Source organism: Octopus bimaculoides, chromosome 7 (assembly GCF_046866305.1).
Source record: "Octopus bimaculoides isolate indiv1 chromosome 7, ASM4686630v1, whole genome shotgun sequence".
NCBI classification, from domain to species: domain Eukaryota; kingdom Metazoa; phylum Mollusca; class Cephalopoda; order Octopoda; family Octopodidae; genus Octopus; species Octopus bimaculoides.
Genome location: NC_142934.1, coordinates 38,797,580 through 38,818,766, shown reverse-complemented (window position 1 = coordinate 38,818,766; position 21,187 = coordinate 38,797,580). Strand labels below are relative to the sequence as shown.

The 21,187-nt window shown below is 35.7% G+C and overlaps 1 protein-coding gene and 1 long non-coding RNA gene across 4 annotated transcripts in view; one reads left to right on the top strand and one right to left on the bottom strand.

The window, feature by feature from the left end:
- Nucleotides 1-21,187, top strand: part of LOC106876459 (caspase-7) — a 360,978-nt gene that overhangs the window by 185,475 nt on the left and 154,316 nt on the right. The window lies entirely within an intron of this gene.
- LOC106876460 (uncharacterized) lies at nt 27-20,683 on the bottom strand. The gene is made up of 3 exons (XR_001410251.3): nt 19,840-20,683; nt 1,895-1,929; nt 27-1,304 (listed from the first exon to the last, which is right to left on the bottom strand). It is a non-coding gene; the product is annotated as an uncharacterized LOC106876460 (long non-coding RNA).

Sequence of the window (21,187 nt, the reverse complement as noted above, 5' to 3'; positions counted from 1 at the left end):
AATTACAATTTAACACATTAGCTAGGTATTTGTAGGAGAAAGGGAAAGAGAGATCTTCCATATTATTATTATTTATCAAATACCCAGACTTCTGCATAGTACTTAAAAGCTGGAAGGAGCAAGTGGATTTGAAGATATCCCTTGTATTCGCAAGCCATATTGCAGTGGCAATGCAATGCCCTGATCTTTTGACTTGACAAAAAATGGGACCTTGGGAACTATGGAGTGTAACTTATGAAAGGAAGAGTATAAAATGGGAAAGACTTGGAGAACCAGGTGAGGTGAGAATGAAGGTCACAGCGTATAGTGTATGACATCCCAATCGAGGTAGGATGTCATGGGCTTGTGGCTTAATCCACAATGTCCTTCTTGGCTTGTATTGGATTTAGAAAGGAAAGGTGAAAGAGAAAATGCTTCATTGTGAATATGGAAGATATATCTGAGAGAAAGGTCAAAACTGAGAGCAAATCTTCAGCAATGGTTAAAATGAAATCCTTGCTACATGGTTGGAGTAGTTACAGCTGCTCTCAGCTTATTATGGTGGCTGCGTGGATGATGGAAAAAGAAAGGGGATGCTACCATGTAGATCAAAGCAACATAGACATTCTCTGGTAACAATAATGCCGTCCAGCATCACTGGAGGGAACATTGCCTTCAAAAGATACCAGACATGTCATGGGGTCGCCAGTCAACATCTAATGAAAATATATTATATTGGTGTATCATTTCCCTGAAAGGAAGTTGGTCTGGACACATCAAAGCAACTTTTTTATGCTAGAAAGAAGACAGAGTTGATTACTTCAACAATATATTTTTCTTTGTCTATTAAGATTCAAATATTTTTTTGCAAAAGTTAAAGTAACACTTATAATCTGTCTCTTGTAAAACTGACTTTATCAACTTTAATATAGAAGCATTGATATTTGCCTGCAAATAGTTGAAAATAGCTATCTTTTAAAAGTACCTATCTATTTATGATAAAATTATGAATCTCATGAATCAAGTTAAGAGGTAGTTGGGTTTTTTTCTTTAATTAGAGAAATATATCACTACTTTTTTCATTTTTAAATATATCATCTATACAACTTGAGTTTTGCTTCTTTGATAAACCAAATGTTCACTTGAAATGGTAGTTTAACCTACCTACTAAATTATTCTTTTTCTGCTTTGTTTTTCTTAGTACATTTATATGGGTTTCATTATTTTCTTTTTTCTTCTATGTTTATATTTTCCTCAGTAAAATATAATTGGTAGAATAGACTGAATTCTCAATCCACTTTATTCCTTTTTATTGGCAATTTTATCTAAAAACAAAAAAAAAAAGGCATATTTTACTTTGTCAAAGGAGCATGAAACAAAATGTTTTTAGTATAAATAAGAAAGAAAAATAAACAAATAGAACATGCAACTTTATTTTATATATTTTTAATGAGAATTCATAAGTAGAATTTATTTCTACACTTATATACATGCATGTACCAGCAATTCTGATGGGAGTGGTTAACCAATTTCATCAACTTTTGTATTTGATTGGTATTTTAACAAAAGGATGAAAGGCAAAAATAACCCTGGCAGGATTTGAAATCAAAAAGCAAAGTCTAAAGAAATACCATAATGCATTTTTTTCTGAGCCTCTAATGATTCTTTCTAATTTAGATACAAATGAAGGTAGTTAACTGGTAACATCAACCCCAGTACTTGACTGGTATTTATTTTATCAACCTCAAAAGGATGAAAAATGAATTTGGCCTTGTTGGAATTTTAGCTCAGAATGTAAAGAGAGACTAAGTATTTTACCCAGCAGGCTAACAATTCTACATACTTTGTACCTTGCTTAGATTATGAGATATTTGTTTTTCCACAATCAACCTTTAAACATTCATGATTAACTTACCTTCTTGAAATTCCATTCATAATGTTATTGATTGGCTGATGGTGTACCAGATATTTAATATTGATTTGAAAAAGAAAAAAAAAACACTGGCATCAATAAAATTATTACACTTATGACATGAAAATTGTTTTAAAGAAAAATTCATTACAAACAAGCTTGCCATAAGATTGTATTTTTAATATGAATAAATGAACAGATTATATTTTAGTCAGTGCTGAAAGTTTAATTCCAATCTACTCTGTCTGAGAATAATTCATATGAAATTCCTCTTTTAAAGTTTTTATTGTCAGTTATTTATTTTTATCATAGAAATTTGTCTAAAAGCCAACTTATATGGTTAAAGTATTGATCTACTGGTCATATGATTACAGGTCAAATACTTATTGCTTTTAATGTGTTATGTCTCGATGAAAGGTACTTAACTGTCTTACCATAGTTTGTCCGACTCATAAATGGTCCCTGCTTTATGACTAGCGCTAGTGTTGGTTGTGAGAATTTATATTTACCATGAAACTTTACAGACATACATCTGCTGACAGTTCAAAAATTGTTGGCATGAATTTTTATGGGAAACAACTCTTGTTTATTAAATCTCATTTGTTAACCAACTATGCTTAGGAATTTTAAGAGAGTAACTGTGGAACAACAAGCATATTATAAGCCAAGTAAGGTACAAAATATTGTTCACCCTTCTGTATGGATCAGTGGCATGGATGTTGTATCATAAACTGGTAAAAATTATTCATAGAATCCCTACCTGTTGAGATAGTTTATATTCTTCACACCTCAATAATAATGAGATAATATAAATACTTTTTGATAAGTATTAATTATACAAGTACACTGATAAGACCAAAGTCATGAATTTTATATCCTATTGTAGGTATTTCATTGTATCTTTGACTAGATACAATGCAGTTGGAGAATAGACATCAAGTCTTACTTTAGAACACTCTTAAGATCATGAAAGCAGAAAACGATATGCTAAAAGACAGAAAGATGTGAAAAGATGATAACAAGCATTAGTGAATGTTACTATGATTTTATTTTTTCATTGAACTCTATATTTTATTATTTCACTTATTTCTTAAGATTGTAGTTTTTATATGGATTAATCATGAGAAGGAAAGGTGTATCCCATGACTTGTGCTGGCCTCTAAGATTGCTGATTGTGATATGATTGTTTACATCAACAACTGTGACAAAATGCATGATTGTAGATGCAGCCAAAGGAGAAGCAGATTGAAAAAACAGCATGGTTATCGGATTGCAGTATGTCTCTCAATGAGTCTTTGATACTCAGCTGAATGGCTTTCCTTTAAACATGATCTAGGTTGTTTGTGTGCATAGTAGCACTGATTGTGCCTGTTGTATAGTAGTAGTAGTTGTAGTAGTAGTACTAGTAAGAGCAGAAGCACTTTTACAGATGTGTGTGTGTGGTGGTAGTAGTAGTAGCAGCACTATACAAGCTGTTTGTGTGTATGTGTAGAAGCACTGTCATAGATGTTGAACCAGGACATGAATGCGTGTACATGCACATGTGTATGCACAATAAAGTGATTACTATTGCATTGATGAGGCTTATATGAGTGAAAAAAACATTGCTGGTTAATAAAATAACTCTTTAAAAACATACAAATTAGATTTGTTTTGTTATTATATTTATCAAGTGACAGAATAATAATGAGCAATTCCACAGAGCTGGCTCTGTAAAGATTGTGTTTTTCTTGTTATTTGGTCACCCTGCAAGAAGCAAAACAAGCCCCATCTAAGGATGGATGAACTCAGAGGAGTCAGTGGTCATCTAGATAGCATTTCTGTATTAGTACTGCCAATGGAAATATTACAGCTCTAAACAGCAGTAACAGCAGTAACAATAATAATGAATATCACATATACAAAAATGGCAGAGAATGTCTTCATGGGGATAAATCTACACTGAGGGAAGAGAGTCCTTTTCACCCTGGCTTGGGAATCCCATAGAGATGGTATCTTGATAAAAACACAGGTTGTGACAACTCACTAACACAGCCTTTTTTATGAGTGTAATTCCAAATAAAAATCATCACAGCTGTGTTCATGTGACCCAAATCCCAAGTGAAGATCTCTCACACAGCAAGTGCTCCACTGTGCAGTATGGTGGACCTGGTTGGTATCTATACACTACTACAAAAATTAGGAGAAAATGGACTCAAATAACTATAGCCCTACCAAAACAGGATGTCAGAGAAAGACATGTTCCCTATCATGGACCAAAGATTTCTAGACCAAAATATTTAATCATAAAAAGGCAGTGGCTATCCCAGTTGGAATGGGAGATCTCCCCAATAGTGAAAGAGAGTAAACATGATTACCCTGAACAGAAGAACAAAAAGCAAAACAAGGATTTGTAGAGAGAAAAATAAATTCCCACAAAAGAAACAGCTGCTTGGATGATGGTAAACTTTACTTTGTGGAGGGAAAGACTGTTACAAAGGAAGAAAGGAGCTTACTGAATGAGGCACGAATAGTGAAATAAAGATGCTATCATCTTTGAGAGGAATTGAAATAGGAAAACTATCTAAATAGGGAAAAAGATGGATAGATTATTAACGAAAATCTACAGCATGAACATAACTGATCTAAATGGCCTTACGTACTGCACAGCCTCTGTAGCTGTGCAAACTCTTAGGGTTAAAAGTGAAAGAAAAAGAAAAGTCAAAATCCCATGATGAGAAGGAAGGCTTGAGAACCAACTTGAATTGCTCAGGAGGAACCTGGGATGGAAGAGGATGAGGGTTAAGATACAAGAACAAACTGCAAAGGAAGCACAACATAAGACACAAAGAACTGAAGTAGTTAAAGAGGAACTAAGACAAAGAATCAAAGCAGTGTTGGGCAAAAAATATATATATACCAGTGGAGAACAAATCTGACCAGCAAAATAGACTCTTCAAGACCAACAAAAGAAAATTCTATAAGCAACTGAACAAAGAAGTCCAAAGAAGTCCAACATAATATAAAAGAATTTAGTTGTTGGAGGGATCGATTATAGGAAGGCTTATGACAATATCCCACACAGCTGGCTCTTTGGACTGTCTGAGGACACTTGGAATCAAAGAGAAAATAAACTTTTTGGAGAAAGCAATGAGAGTGTGGAAAGTAGAACTGACATGTGCAAATGAATTGTTAGGAAACATGGAAACACACAGGAGCATTTTCCAAGGGGTCTCATTCTCTCCATTGCTCTTCATCATTGCACTAATCATGAAGAGAGGCTGGAAGGTAAACACAAGACAACATCATCAGATTGCTGTGGAATAATGAAGGGCACAAATACCTTGGGGTACTACAAGATGATAGGATAATGGAAGAAGAAGAAATGAGAGAGAAAGTTACTAAAGAGTACAAGGTGAGAATAAGGAAGGTGCTTGAAACAAAATTAAATGGTGTGGGGAACATCATTAAAGCCATAAGTACATGGGCTATACCCATATTGAGATATTCTGCTCCATTTTTGAAATGGACAAAGGTCAAGCTACAGAACTTGGATAGAAGAACTAGAAAGCTGCTCACAATGCACTCTACCCTAAAAGTGATACCAACTGACTCTACCCACCAAGGAAGGAAGTTGGCAGAAGATAAACACAGAAATCACTACTGTGATACTGGGTCTGAAAATCTCTGTTGTGCATAGTAAAGAAAGAATACTTTTGACAGACAGGAATTTGAAATGAAGGACAGCAATGTTAATTATCGCTGTTCAAGAACAAGCCTTTAGAATAAATCTGATAAAGACAAAGATCAACAAAATTCAGTCTGACACCAAATTTAAAATCTACAGGAAAGGAGGCAAAAGTATCAATCAGCTTTTGAATAAGTACAGTATACTAGCACAGAAAGAGTATAAGTGCAGACACGATTGTGAAGGCAAAAGAGTACATTAGGATGTTAGTTAAGTGTGTGGCTTCAAAACAACAGAAAAAGTGAACATTAACCAGACTATGATAGAAAATGACAATTTTCTTGTAAGATTTCCCCATAAAAACTGACTATACCTTTAAAGGAAGAAGACCAAATATGATCATAGAGGACAAAATAAACAGGGTATGATTATAAATTTTATAATTCCCCATGATAGCAGAGTCAATACCAAAGAAATCAAAAACATTGAGAAATACTAGGATCTAGCCAGAGAGCTGAAGAGACTGTGGAAGACCAAGACATTTATTCCTGTAGTAAATGGTGTACTTGGCACAATGCCTAAAGTACTCCCTAAAAGACTGAATGAGATTGGAATTGAAACTTGCAGTGTCAACCTGCAGAAAAGTACCAGCCTGTATTCTGCAAGAATCCTAAGAAAGATTTTTGAGATTTGAGGTTTATTGTCATCAAACATCATGATGAAATACCTAAGTAAATTAGCATACTCAAGCATAAAGATAATAATCACACATTACTCACCATTATTTTGAATTTTCATTTTTATCATGTAGTTCTGTTTTTCAATGTAACTACCATATTTGCTGGTGTATAAAAATGTACCTTTTTAATTTTTAAACATATCAAAAATTTTCTGTGTCTAATGTGGCTATATTACAAATGGGAGATCAAGTGTCATAGACAATGAAGCTAGAAAAACATAATTCCATTTGGTGCAATAATTATTACTAATAATAAAATATTGAAAACTAGCCAAAATTTCATGATAGTCTGTCAGCACAAACTTGTAAAAAATTGCTTACAGTACATTGGCAGTTATGTAGGGAGAGCATAACATCTCATTATACCTCCTTCCTCAAAATATATAACCAACATCTGATAACGTTTCTTTGTTTAAATGAAAAATTCTCCCAGAAAGATGATAAGAATATTAACAAACTTTCATCCACTTGTCAGCAATTTGCAGTGAGCGAATGACAACAAAACCATAGCAGTAGTGCATCACTCTGGTCACTCATTACAGTTACATAAAATATCAGCAAATTTTACTACCTTACCACTAAATGCTACTACAATACTTACAAAATGCCCTTCTTTCTTCACTTGGCATTTGGAAAATCTTTAATGAATTCTCCAAACTGTATCATTTTTTTTATGTTCAAAAAGCACAGCACTTAGTCTTTCATGGGTCATCATGTTTCTCAGATAAATCTTTATCAGTCCCAATTTACTGAATAGCTTCTTTTCTGAACAATTAGTGGCCATCAAGCTCAATTATTTTCTAAGAGTTATATTAACACTTGGAAAGGTATCATCAAGCTTTCATCATGGATTAAAAGTGTCTGCTGAGATGGAGTGATATATGAACTGATCTTGCAAAAGGTTGCAAACTACAATTTCTCTGAAAACAATACTAAAATCACAGAGGAAAATAATGATGACTTTCTCAGCTTCAGTCTTATCTCTGCATCTGGTAAGCCACATATGTTGACTATGACTTTGAACTAGTCATGTACTGATTAATAGGTGACCCTACAGGTGACCCTAAGGCAATAGAACTCATCTAAAAGGGCATTGAATATCCTGCATCTGAATTTTTCTCTTACATAAAAAACAACTTCCTCTGAGGTTGATGTTGAATTTACATCATGTTTATTTCTCTTCCTTGGCATATCTACTGTTGCTTTATAGTTTGTTTCTAGCATCTGATTCCAACTCTGTACTTATCCTGAAGTGATTTCAGAAAATTTTCCAATGAATCAGTTAAATCCAGCACTTTATTCAGATCAATTTCAACTCCTTGAAAGGCTTTATCTGTACTGTTGAACAGTGAAAGAATTATATTCCAGATGTTGGCCAGCTGAGAAGTTTCAAGATAACCTATTTTGTCTACCAATGTCTGAACTTCATATCTTGCTTCAGGTGTTTGTTCCAAATCATCTTCAATATCACAAAGTACATTTTGGATACATCCATCAGTGAGGGCTTCAATAACATTAGCTCTTGCTGACCAAGTGTATGTCAAACATTTCAAAGTTAGTACTCTTTCATTTCCTTCCCATGATTTTATAAATCCTTTAGCATTCAGAATACTCTGTCTAATGTAATGCTTATTTATTCACATTGTTTTGAATTAATCATGCATTATATTGTATCTTAAAGATTTTGATGATGTATCTGTTTAATTTTACAATGACATTGCAGTTTAAGTGTAAGAAGCTGGACATGGTCAGTTTGAACTGACCATGTCCAGCTTCTTATTTTCCTTAAGTCTGGCTTGCATTCCTGTGTCATGACCTGACATATTACTGGCACTGTCATAGGACTGCTTCCTGCAGTCTTCAAAATTTATACTCTCTTTTTAAAGAAATTCTAATAGAAATGTAGCTAGTACTTGAGTGTTTTTATAACCAATCTGTAGTAAAGTTAAAGTAAAGTTTCTATCAGTTTTCCAGAAACAATGTAACATACAATAATTGTTAACTGGTCAACATGAGTCCAATCTGGTGTTTATTCTAAAGACATTGAGTAATACGTTTTAAGTTTTGTTACTATATTATTCTTAACATATTTTGCCATCAACAGAACAATTTCTTCATAGACAAAAGGTGATAAGTATAACTGTTTACCACTTCCAAGAATGCCAAATCTTTTGAGTGGCCCATCAGAAATGGCTCAAATTGTCCAATAAGTTCCATAATTCTCCCAAAATTTTCATCGTGCTTAAATCCTATGATCTCTTCACTAGAAATACTCCCTCAGCTAGAAATACTGCCATGGCCACAACACAGTTCAGTACTTCAGTCTAGTATTTCCTATTTCCCTGCACTCATTTTATCGACTCCTTGTCAACATAAGATTCCCTTTAAAAATCATTGTACTTCAACACAGAATCTCTGTGCCCTTGGCTGTGTTCATGTGTTTTTGTTTTTGTTTTTCTCCAATTATTAAAACTATCCTTGTTTGAAAACCTGTCATGTTAGCTCAGCATCACAGTACAATACGAATAATAAACTGCGCTCTTTGATGGCCTGTACTTTCTCAAATGTTGCTGACTTTGTCATGAATGTTATAAAACATTGAACTATTAAAATAATGATAGTGCCCATCCAGGTTGCTTTCACCTGATTGATAATGGCATCAAGTTTCTGACCATACCATTAAAACAAGAAGACCAGTGAGATAGAGGATTAAAAAAAAAAGCAAACTATGTAAAATCATAGACTTGTAATATCACATGCTAAAAGAGTGGGTGCCAAAGAAATTAAGGAAATTGATAAATATCAGGACCTAATCAGCAAGAGGAAAAGATTGTGAAAAAATATGACAACAGTTATTTTGATGGTAACTGATGCACTTGGCACAGCACCCAAAATGCCACCTAAGAAGCTGAAGGATATTGAATTGAGACTTGCATTGACAACAGGCAGAAAAGTGCAATGTTGTATTCTGTAAGAATCCTACGAAAGATTCTTGAGATAGAGGAGAGGTGGTGTCACCAAACCTCAAGACAACATTCCTATTAACTAAAACAGCATGTAATAGTTTTAATGATAATAATAAATCAGAAGAAAAGAGGAAATTACTTTATTTTTTTTACTAGAAATGAAAGAACAAGGATGTTTTGAATTAAAGAAAAAAAAATGATTTTCAATCTGAATCAGGTTTTTATGCATGAATTATTTGTGTTTATTTTGAGTATAAACAACCAGTTCATTGTTGAAGGTGGGGCTGTTATTTGCTGCTGGTGATTCTCTTTTTTATACATACAGAGAAGTGATGAACTCTAGAAAGGCAAGATGATTTCCACTGAAAGTAACTGTTATAATTTGAAATGATGGAGAAGTTTTATTTAGACTGAAACATCATTTTAAAATTTCTTCTCCACATTGGCATATGCATCACAAATTGACAGGAGCTGGAGAATTAAATCTTGTACATATTTTAGAAGTTTTGGAGAGATGAAAAGTGAAATCAACTTCATTGGAGTTTGATCTTAAAATGTGATGGATTAGGGTGAAAGTAAATCCAGTAACAAATTTAGTCTAATACTGTTGCATCTCCTTGTCTTTGTTCTCTATAAGAATAAGAATAATGTTTTCAGATTTAGACACTAAGCCAGCAGTTTTGAAAGGTGGGGCTAGCTGATACAAGCAAACCCACTTCTAAACTTAAAATTTATTATAGTGATCCTGTAATGATGAAAGCAGAGCTGAACTCCAAACATAAAGCATTGTAATTCAACACTATGAGATTTTTTCTCCAGTGCTCTTGTGATTCTACCACTCCATCTCTGCTCTTGCTACCACTGGTGGTGGTGGTGGTGGTTCTTGTTCTTCTTTATTCTAATTTTGTCACAAGACCAGCAATATTCAGGTTAAGCGGAAAGTCAGTTACATCAAATTCCAATGACTGAGAGTTTACTTTATCAACCCTGAAAGTATGAAAGACAAAGTTGATTTTGACAAGATTTGAACTTAGAACATAAGGAGCTGAAAGAAACATTTAGTCTGATGTGCTAACAAAGCTTCCAGCTCACCAGATTTTATTATAATAATAATAACTAGCAAGACCTGTGAATATTTCACAGAATCAATGGTAAACCTATTGGGTTATTTCTGAAAGCTTTATCCCAAAAACCTAATAGTGTAGCCTGTGTTGTGTCTGTATCGAAAGATAGTCACTCATCTGCTACTCATTGAAAAGTGAAAGAAATTGGAATACAATGATTACTTAATGCACTTTATATATATGTGTGTATATATATATATATATATATATATATATATATATACACACACACTTTATATACTTTATGTACCATTTTACAAACTTAATACACAGCTCTCATAGAATAAATATTCACTCTTATTTTTCCATTTTTCCCATAAACTAAATAAATATGCTATACATATGATACAACCTTTAGTTAAATTGCGTATATCTGCCACATAAATAAGTATGAATATTTCTCGAAATTGCACTGATGCACATGCATTAAGTGATAGGTGATATAATAAAAAAACTTAGTTCAATTTAAAAGACAAATATACTTTTCACAATCCAATCACCACCACCACCATCATCTTCCTTCTCTCTCTCTCCCTTTCTCTCTCTCTCTCTCTCTCTGCCTTTTTTTAACCTCACCATCAGATCATCACTCCTCTGCTAAAACTATTACATTCTCCCTACCTCATGTCATGGACACTTCTTTCTCTCTATTTTTCTTTCTCCCTCTTTCTGTCTCACTCTTTACATTATCTTCTTTTTCTCTTTTTTTCCTCCTCTCTTTCCCTTCATCTGATCATGTGAAAGCATTACAATTACATTCCCTCTACGCTTCTCTCTCCTTCTTTTTTTCCCTCTTTTTCTCCCCCTCCCCCTCTCTCCCTGTCTTTTCTTTCTCCCTCTTTTTCTTTAATCATGTGAAAGTGTCACTGACAGGTTAAGTAACACAATGACATGCAGAATTATCATAAGATAATAATAAAAATAATATTAATTTTTAATACTGATCTAAAGCCACAAATGTCCAGTGAGAGGGAACAGTTTAAAACCAACCCCAGTATCTATTTATTTTATTCACCTTCGTTCACCAAAAGAATGAAAGGTAGCCTATGCCAGCAATATCTAAAACTATCACCCTCATTCTTTTTCTGAATACCATTTTTGTCATCCTCTGATCTAATAATGATGATAAAACTGTTGACTGACATTGAAATTGATCAAATGAAAGAAAATGTAGAATTAGATTTAAGAAACAACCCAGAGAATACAAGCAGAAAAACTGATAGAAATAACTTGACATACACAATAAGGAACAACCTAAATTATACTAACTAGGGATCAAATCATTGCAGAGGAACATGTTAATGAAATTCCCAACAATTTAGTAGAAATATATAATGATATCAGGACACACAAACTAACAGGACTTGTAGAGCAAATTATTACCAAATGAATCAATCAAGGTGCCACGTAAAAAGCATTGGTGTGGGTGCCTGTTCCATGCAAAAAGCACCCAGTACACTCTGTGGAGTGGGTGGCATTAGGAAGTGCATCCAAGTGTAGAAACCAACCTGCAGATCCTGACCTTTCTAGTTCCTTTCAAGCCATCCAACCCATGCCAGCATGGAAAATGAACTTTAAATGATGATGATGATCAAAGTCTAAAATATTGCCATGAGGAACACTGTGACCTTCTGACGACTCCCAATAATAACACAAATGACAAAACAATATGTCATATGAATTAGAGTCCCAACACTAATTTGCTGAAGTAATAGAGAAGATAAAATGAAACTGTGCTGAAGCTGTGCACATATGCTGTTTTGCAAAATGATCCAGATTTTTTAAAGATAAGAACACATTAAAAAATAACCCAAAGGAATTCTATAGACACACAGAAAAGAGCAAAATCAAAGCAGAAGTCCCTTCAGAGTAAGAAGTACATTTTGGAGTAAAGTGTGGGTAAAATGAGGAACCAAACTGTGATGCCTCATGGATTAACAGACAAAACCAAGACTGAGCTTATAGAAGAGCAAATATGGAAAGAAGATGCAGATGTTAAACTTGCTTTGAAAGAGTCAAGTAAATGGAAATCACAAACTATTGGCTTAGTGTCTTTTACAAATTCACATAAAAAGCTAACATAATTATGAAGGAACCATAAATGATCCCAGAATGGCTGTTCAATGGTATCACTTCTTTGCTCTCAAAATGACAAAACAAAAATCCTTTTGAACTACAGACAGATAACATTTCTTACAACAATGTACATCTATCCTAATAGAATACACATACTTTCCTCCAGAACATTTTTCCTGATAAACTAAAAGAGTGTAAACATGGGTCAAGTGGATGCAGGATTCAACTATTAATTGATAAAATTATTCTCGATGATTGTCGCAACAGGAATAAAAAGTATTTGAATGGCCTTGATAGACTACAAAAATGTCTTTTGATAGTTTTCCTCACAGTTGGATAGTGGAATGCCTGTAGACATTCAAAATTTCATCAATAATTAGAAATTTTTTACCCCATATCTTGAAGCTCTGGAAAATGACATTGATTCTCAGCACAGTCACTACAACTATAAATTCTTAAGACAATATTAATCATGGGATCTTCTAAGGAAATTTGTTATCTCCTTTGTCATTCTGCCTGGCACTATATCCTCTTTGTAAACTGCTGAATGTAACAAATTATTGGTATAAGGTGCATGAAAAAACTATCAACCATTTTCTCTCTATGGATGACTTCAAAATTTCTGCAGAAAGTGATCAACAACTGGAAGTTAAACAATTTAGAGATGACATGAAAATGGAATTTGGGCTTGATAAATACATCAAGGCTATTTTTGTCAAGGGAAACACTATTAAATACATGCAACATCACCCTTGATAGAGATATCAAAATAAATGAATTAGAACCTGAAGGCAGCTATAAGTACCTAGATGTTTAGGAAGGAGATGGGATTATACACTCACTAAAGAAAGAAAAAATTAGAAAGGAACACTGGAGTGGAGAGTAAAAGCTATTCTGAAAACCGAGTTGAATGCTAGAAACAAAATTGAGACCATAAGCACATTAGTCATGCTTGTAATCAAATACTGCTTCAATATTATAAAATTTAAGGTGGAGAGCTAGCAGAGTTGTTAGCATGCCAGGCGAAATGCTTAGCAGTATTTCGTCTGTCTTTACATTCTAAGTTCAAATTCTGCCGAGGTCAACTTTGCCTTTCATCCTTTCGGAGTTGATAAATTAAATATCAGTTGTCTACTGGGGTTCGATCTAATCAACTGGCCCCCTCCCTCAAAATTTCAGGCTTTGTGCCTAGAGTAGAAAAGAATATTATTAACTGGTCAGTTTCTGAGATTAACCAAGTTGGTGTCAAAATTTGAAAGCTGACAACAGTGTATCATATATATTATTCAAAACATACCTTCTGAGAAAAGAAGGTGGTCAGGAGTTAAATACAATATCAACTCTCTCTGAAAATTGCAACCATAAAACTTTCTGCCTACCTGCAACAAGCAAACAACTGGATGTTAAAGCTAGTTCTGAAACAGGAAAATACTTAAAGTTGCACTTACTGACAAATTATACAATATTACAACTTCAGGGAATGCAGCTAAATGAACCAGTGCCTGAAAAAAGTGTTCCCCCTAACTGAAAAGGCAAAGTGTACAAAAAAACATAGTCAACCAAACCAGCCTCAGTACACTAAGGAAGAATGGACTAAAAACTACTGCATGGCTAATACGTGAATAAAACCAAGGACAGTGATCTATTGGTGGCTGGTGTACTCTGGTCTGAAGCCACAAAGTGAGGGGTACATTATTGCTGTTCAGTATCAGTGCCTTCCAACTAAGAATTACCAGCATAATGTTCTGAAACATGAAAGTAGCCCATCGTATCATGTATGCAGAAAATATGCAGAGACAATCAACTACATAATCTCCGGATGCAAATGACTGGCTCTAACAGAATACTTGCAATGGCATGACAGAGGAGTTCAGTACCTACAAAGGTCAATCTGCCACACATACAACATCCCTCACAAAGACAGTTGTTAAGAACAAACTACCATAAGTTGTCCAGAGTCATCCTTTGGGATTTCAGTGTTCAAATTGATCAGAAAATTCAGACCAACCAGATACCATTGTGAAAAATCATTTTAAAACAGACATGTTTTTTATGGATGTTGCAGCACTGGCTGCATTTCTGAAAATGTTTGATAAATTGAGGAGGCATCTGTCCTCCTTCAGTGTCCCGGAAGGAAATACATGACATCACTGGCCAGCCATATCTGGCATTTACAAGACAAAGAGATTCCATATTCGATCGCATGGAAAATACTCAAGAACCCAGGCCCCTACATCAACGGGACAAAATGGTGCAAGTTATGCTTTGCCAAACACACGAGGACCCTTAAAGACTCGCTCATGCCAGGGATGCATCCTGAACTCCAGGACGGAGATTTTTGGATCATGCTAAATTTTAGAAAATTCCTGCTGGCTTTTTGGAATCTGCATGGCAGCACCACAGCCAGAAACCAACAGCCAGTGCTAAAGGGAGACAATCGTTTACCTTCGTGATACTTTGGTGACCACAATATGGTAACATGGCTGAAGATCAATGGGAAAGGGAGATAATCACCTAGTGTTTTACCCTTAAAAATGAGGGGTTTTTTCTCTTCCGCATTTTAAAGCGGTCTCAGGCCAGAAGTGTTTGGAGTCTGAAGATACACCATAAGGCTAAACTTCTTATGAGTGAGAACCCCAGGATAACCCTATAAACTGGCCTAGCCCACTATAATATGTATATATATATATATATATATATATATATATATATGTATATAGCCTCAGGCTCACCAAAGCCTTGTAAGTGGATTCGGTAAACAGAAACTGAAAGAAGCCTGTCATATATATATATATATGTGTGTGAGTGTGTGTATATGCATGACTGTGTATGTATATGTGTGTCTGTGTTTGTCCCCCCACTATTGCTTGACAACTGATGTTCTTGTGTTTACATCCCCTAACTTAATGGTTCAGCAATGGAGTGTGATAGAATGAGTACCAGGCTTACAAAGAATAGGTCCTGGGGTCGATTTGTTCAACTAAAGGTGGTGCTCCAGTATGGCCACAATCAAGGAGGATTATACTCTTTTGCTCTCTTTTACTTGTTTCAGTCATTTGACTGTGGCCATGCTGGAGCACTGCCTTTAGTCGAGCAAATCGACCCCTGGACTTATTTTTTGTAAGCCTAGTACTTATTCTATCGGTTCTTTTGCCGAACCGCTAAGTTACGGGGAAAATCAAAAAAAAGGAAGAACAGAAGAAAAAAACAGTAACACAAAGACATGGTACATGCAAAGTATTAGCAGATGCTCAATGAAGAAAAAAAAGGTAGTTTTATGTTTCGAGCAAAGCTCTTCATCAGAAACAGGAGACGGAGGAAAGTCGAAGAGAAAAGGAAGACGGATGAAAAGAATTGCCCATGTGGTTACATTTTGAAATGACCATAAAAGAAGGATTTGAAGCTTAAGAACCTTTCACATAGTCAGAGATTTAGGGACATCCTCATTGAGAAATTTGATGAGAGGGAATAGGAGCTACAGACTTGTGACTTAGAGGGTAACTGGAAATTCCTGCATGACAGCTAATTGAGCACCACAGACCAAATCTGTGGCTGGTGCAAAGTCCCATCCAGACCTAGGGTAACGTGGTGGTGGAATAATATTGTAGAAAGGGCCATTAGAGCAAAGAAACAGGCCTGGAAAACCTGGAAGAGTGGGGGTAGCAGGGAACTGTACCAGATAGTCAGAAGGGATGCTAGGAGACAGGTATATACAGCCAAAGGAGAAGCAGAAAAGAAGTTTGCCAATGTTCAGCAACATGAGGACCAAAGAACTGAAGTATTTCGGATTGTAAGACAGTGTGTGAAAGAGAATTGTGATGTCACAAGAGAGAAATGTGTCCGCATGGATGATGATGCACTTGCATTTAATGATTCTGCAAATAAAAAGGCTTGGAGATGCCATTATGAAAGACTGCTGAATGTGGAGAATGAATGGGAGGAGGAGAGCCTGCCAAATGTTGACCCAGTAGAGGGACCAGCTACCCAAATTGACAGTACCCTGGTAGATAAAGCAATTAAGGATATGAAGTCAGGGAAATTCCCTGGCCCATCAGGAATCACTAGATGTCTGGTGGTATGGGTTATAGTTTAATCACCTGTATTGTAAATCAGGTAGTTCACAAAGGAGTTATACCCAGTGACTGGTGTAGTAGTTCCATAGTCAACTGCTATAAAGGTAAAGGTGATGCTTTAGATAGAAATAACTACTGGGGCATCAAATTGATGGATCAGGTGATGAAGGTCACAGAGAGGGTCATAGCCCAACTAATTAGATGAGATGCAGTTTGGTTTTGTGCCAGATAGAAGCACCACTGATGCTATATTTCTAGTAAGGCAACTGCAGGAGAAATACCTAGCCAAAGATAAACCTCTGTACTTGGCTGTTGTTGACTTGGAGAAAGCCTTTGATAGGGTCCCCCGATCCCTTACCTGGTGGGCAATGTGGAAACTAGGGATAGACAAGTGGTTAGTAAGAGCTATACAGGGGTGCTGTCAGTAAGATGAGGGTCGGTAACGAGTATAGTGAAGAATTCTGGGTAGAAGTAGGGGTTCACCAAAGATCAGTTCTCAGCCCCTTCTTATTCATCATAGTCCTCCCGGCAATAACAGGAGAATTCAAGAAGGCTGCTCCTCTATGCTGATGACCTTGCTCTTATAGTTGAATCACTCCCAGAACTAGAGAAGAAATTTCAGGTGTGGAAGCAAGGTCTAGAATTGAAGGGCCTTAGAGTCAATGTGGCAAAAACCAAAGTCCTAGTAAGTAGGAAGGCAGACAAATCACAAACCCCTTCAGGTAGATGGCCCTGCTCTATCTGTAGAAAAGGTGTCGGTAGAAACTCCCGAATATATACCCAATGTAAGCTACGGACAAATAAGAGGTGCAGCAATATCAAAGGAAGGTTAACCAGGATGATAGTGTTTGTGTGCAGCAAATGCGTAGGGGCAATAAACACCAGAGATGTTCAGAAAACAGATTCTGTCACATGCCAGGGGGAGAAACTAAAAGTAGTTGCTAGCTTATGCTACCTAGGTGACTAAGTCTGTTGTTGGGTAGATGCGCTGAGAGCATTGCCACTAGAATAAGAATAGCCTGGGCAAAGCTCCTACCTCTGCTGGTAACAAAGGGCCTCTCACTCAGAGTGAAAGGTAGATTGTACGATGCATGTGCGCGAACAGCCATGCTACACAGCAGTGAAACATGGGCCATGACTGTTGAGGACAGTCATGGAAATGAAGCTAGTCTGATCTGTTGGATGTGTAATGTCAGTGTGCACACACAACAGAGTGTAAGTGCCCTGAGAGAAATGTTGGACATAAGAAGCATCAGATGTGATGTACAAGAGAGACGATTGTGCTGGTATGGTCATGTGCTGCATATGGATGAGGAGAGCTGTGTGAATAAATGTCACATCCTAACAGTGGAAGGAACCTGTAGAAGAGGGAGGCCCAGTGAGGGAGGCCCCGTGACCTTTGGAGATATACTGTGATTGAGAAGATCCGGCAAGTAAAGTGAGGTCACAGCCATAGCCTGTACCAGTGTCACATAACCAGCCCATTTAAAAGTACCCCTGAATCATCAGGTGATACGCTGCACTTGAGAAGACCCATTGAGTCAAGTAAAATCAAAATCAAAATCAAATCAAGATTGAAATCAAAATGGAAATTGTAGTTGTGGCCTGTGCCAGTGCCGCCTGACTGACACCCATGCTGGTGGCACATAATAAGCACTATTCAAACGTGGGTCGATGCCAGTTCCACCAGACTGGCTCCCTGTGCCAGTGGCACGTAAAAAGCACCATCCAAACATGGTCAATGCCAGTCACCCCCCCCCCTGACTGGCTCCTGTGCTGGTGGCACATAAAAAGCACCATCCAAACGTGGTTGATGCCATTGCCATCTGACTGGCTTCTATGCTGGTGGCACATAAAAAGCACCCGCTACACTCTTGGAGTGGTTGGCATTAGGAAGGGCATCCAGCTGTAGAAACCTTGCCAGATCAGATTGGAGCCTGGTGCAGACTACTGGCTTGCCAGTCCCCAGATAAACCATCCAACCCATGCCAGCATGGAAAACGGACGTTAAATGATGATGATGATATATATGCACACACACTCACACTTACTCATGCAAACACATATCAATTTACAGGCTTCAAACCTTACCAACTACATTGCTTAATAAACTTGAAGTTTTATACATAGAACACTTTGTACTTCTTGAACTGGCTGCAGTGAACTTTTAATGACAGGTGGAAAATATATTCATGTTCAACATTTTCTACAAGATAAGTCACTGACTTGAAGGACTGTAGAAATGAGAATAAGGAAATAAATTAAATACTGTTTGGTTTAGTTTAATTAAATGTATTATCATTACTACAAAAATTTGATTTTATGTGGTGTACAAAATGTCACACAATGTTTAATTATGTTCCTTTGATTTTCCATCTTTCATTGACCTTAGAGGTCAATGAAATAAATAATGATCTAATAATTGATTGTACTTTCACCCAAGAATTTGAGGCCTTGTCTATGTTAGAAATGAATATTATTAATTCTAATGTATTGCTGAGTAAGTAGTCTTTGGAGTTGTTCATGTCAGATTTTATTCATTTCTCTTCAGATCCTCCTGCAACTACATTTAAACCTCTGGCATGAAAGACAGTTCTTTGTGTTTATTTATATTGCTAGAATGTAAAAAAAGAAGGCATTTCAAGTGAAGTGTGAAGTATCTCCCATTTGTATCGAATATTTTAGTAATAATCATTTCTAATATTAGCTGCAGCTCAACTATTACTGGCCAGTGTTCTGTTAAATACAGCTGTGTCTCCCTATAAGTCATGACTGCAGATATTAAACTAAGGAATTTTATTGTTCCAAGAAATCAATAAGTCTTGCATTGAAACTGATGATTCAGTTTAAATATTAACTTGTTTATGGAGCATAAATTTTAGCAGAATTCTTAGATTTATGTATGTCTGTACATTTGTCTAATTTGAGGAAAATAATTTTTCAAAATTAATATGAGCCATATAGCTTTTGAAAATATGAATACTAATAAATATTAGTGTATAATGTGCCGATGTGCATACTAATCAATATGCTTACATCATCATCATCAATTTTATATTGATCTTATTTCTCTTTTGAGGAGGTGCAAGGCCTAGTTTTTTTTTTATGTTTAATGTACAGATAATTAAACTGGCCCAGTTACATAATATATAATTTAATAACCCTCTGTGTGTATATAGGAAGTAGAGTGCATAATGTAAGATAAAGTCAACATGAACAGAATTTAAACTCAGAATATTGAGAGACAAAATTAAATGATACTGTAATACTATGTTATTAGCAATAGTTTATCTGTTTACTTACCACTGTACTTTTCCCTTCTTTTCACCATCTTTCCTAAATTCCTAGTAAATTCATTTTAATATATTTAGTATATGGCTGTGAGATTATGGAGGTGCTGTGACTGGGAAGGGTACCATGGTTGTCATTGTGCTATTACCTCAATTTTCCTAAAATGATGCTTGTACTGTTACTTTGCGGTTGTGTGAACTTCATGTGTGTACAGGAAGTTCTATATACTTCCTGCAGCAAGAACTATACGGAACCATGATATACACTCACTCAATAAAAAATACAAGCAATTCTGACTGATGCAAGCATAGATGTATCATCATCATTGTTATCAGCATCATCATCTTCATCACCACCGCTATTGTTATTTGTACATCCACTTTTCCATGTTCACATAGATCATCATGGTCTGAGTCAGTAATTATCTACAGTTACTACCCTCTCAGATGAGTAGAAGGATGTCATACTTGTTTCATTTTTGGCATGGCTTCTTATTGGATGCTCCTCTTAACTTTACTTAGTGGAACCAGCACTAGAAAGGTTGTCATGTCCTCTTTACTTTATGTCATCTGTTCCTTCACCAACACCAGAGAAAGAGTGTTATAGAAGAGGCCCAGAACAAGAGGAGTGAGAGGGCAATGGAATGGGTAGGTAAGTAAGCAGGCAGGCTATAATGAATGGTAGTAGAGAAAGTAGTGAGTGGTGTACTGGTTAGCAATAAAGAAATATTGAAGCAGCTGTTTTCCAGAACTGGATGCCATTTTTCCTACTAACTGCTCAACAATGAATAAGGCGTGGAACCTGTTTATTGTTAGTCAGGAAAAATAGAGCAACAGGCCTTAAGTCATGCTTAATCTATTTTCCATGACTAGAATGAAGCATGAGAAAATTACCATAAATTTCGTTTTAGATTCATTCTTTGTCTCTATGGATTATAGCTGAAAATTGTTTTGATAAGCTCAGAAATATTAAGTTGGCATATCACATTCTAAGATTTCTTTGGTCATTGAATGTGTTTATAAACAGATTGCTAACACCAAGTTCTCATCTGGTTTTGTTAGTTTCCATATCTGAATGTCATATTTCAAATATATCAGTTAAAGTGACACTTCATTTACAGTTACTCCTTTAGGGAAAACAACCTTCAGACACATATAGAACACACCAGAAATTTTCTACAAAACCATCCTAAGTCTGGGCACAACATATACAACAGTCAACGTGGACAAAAATATCATCATCAATAGCTTTATTAATTCCCAAATGTTGAGCTAAGATACATACTAATATACAGTTACCATACTGTGATCAAATGCAACATGTTCCACATCACCATAGATCTTCTATACAGCAGCAAGAC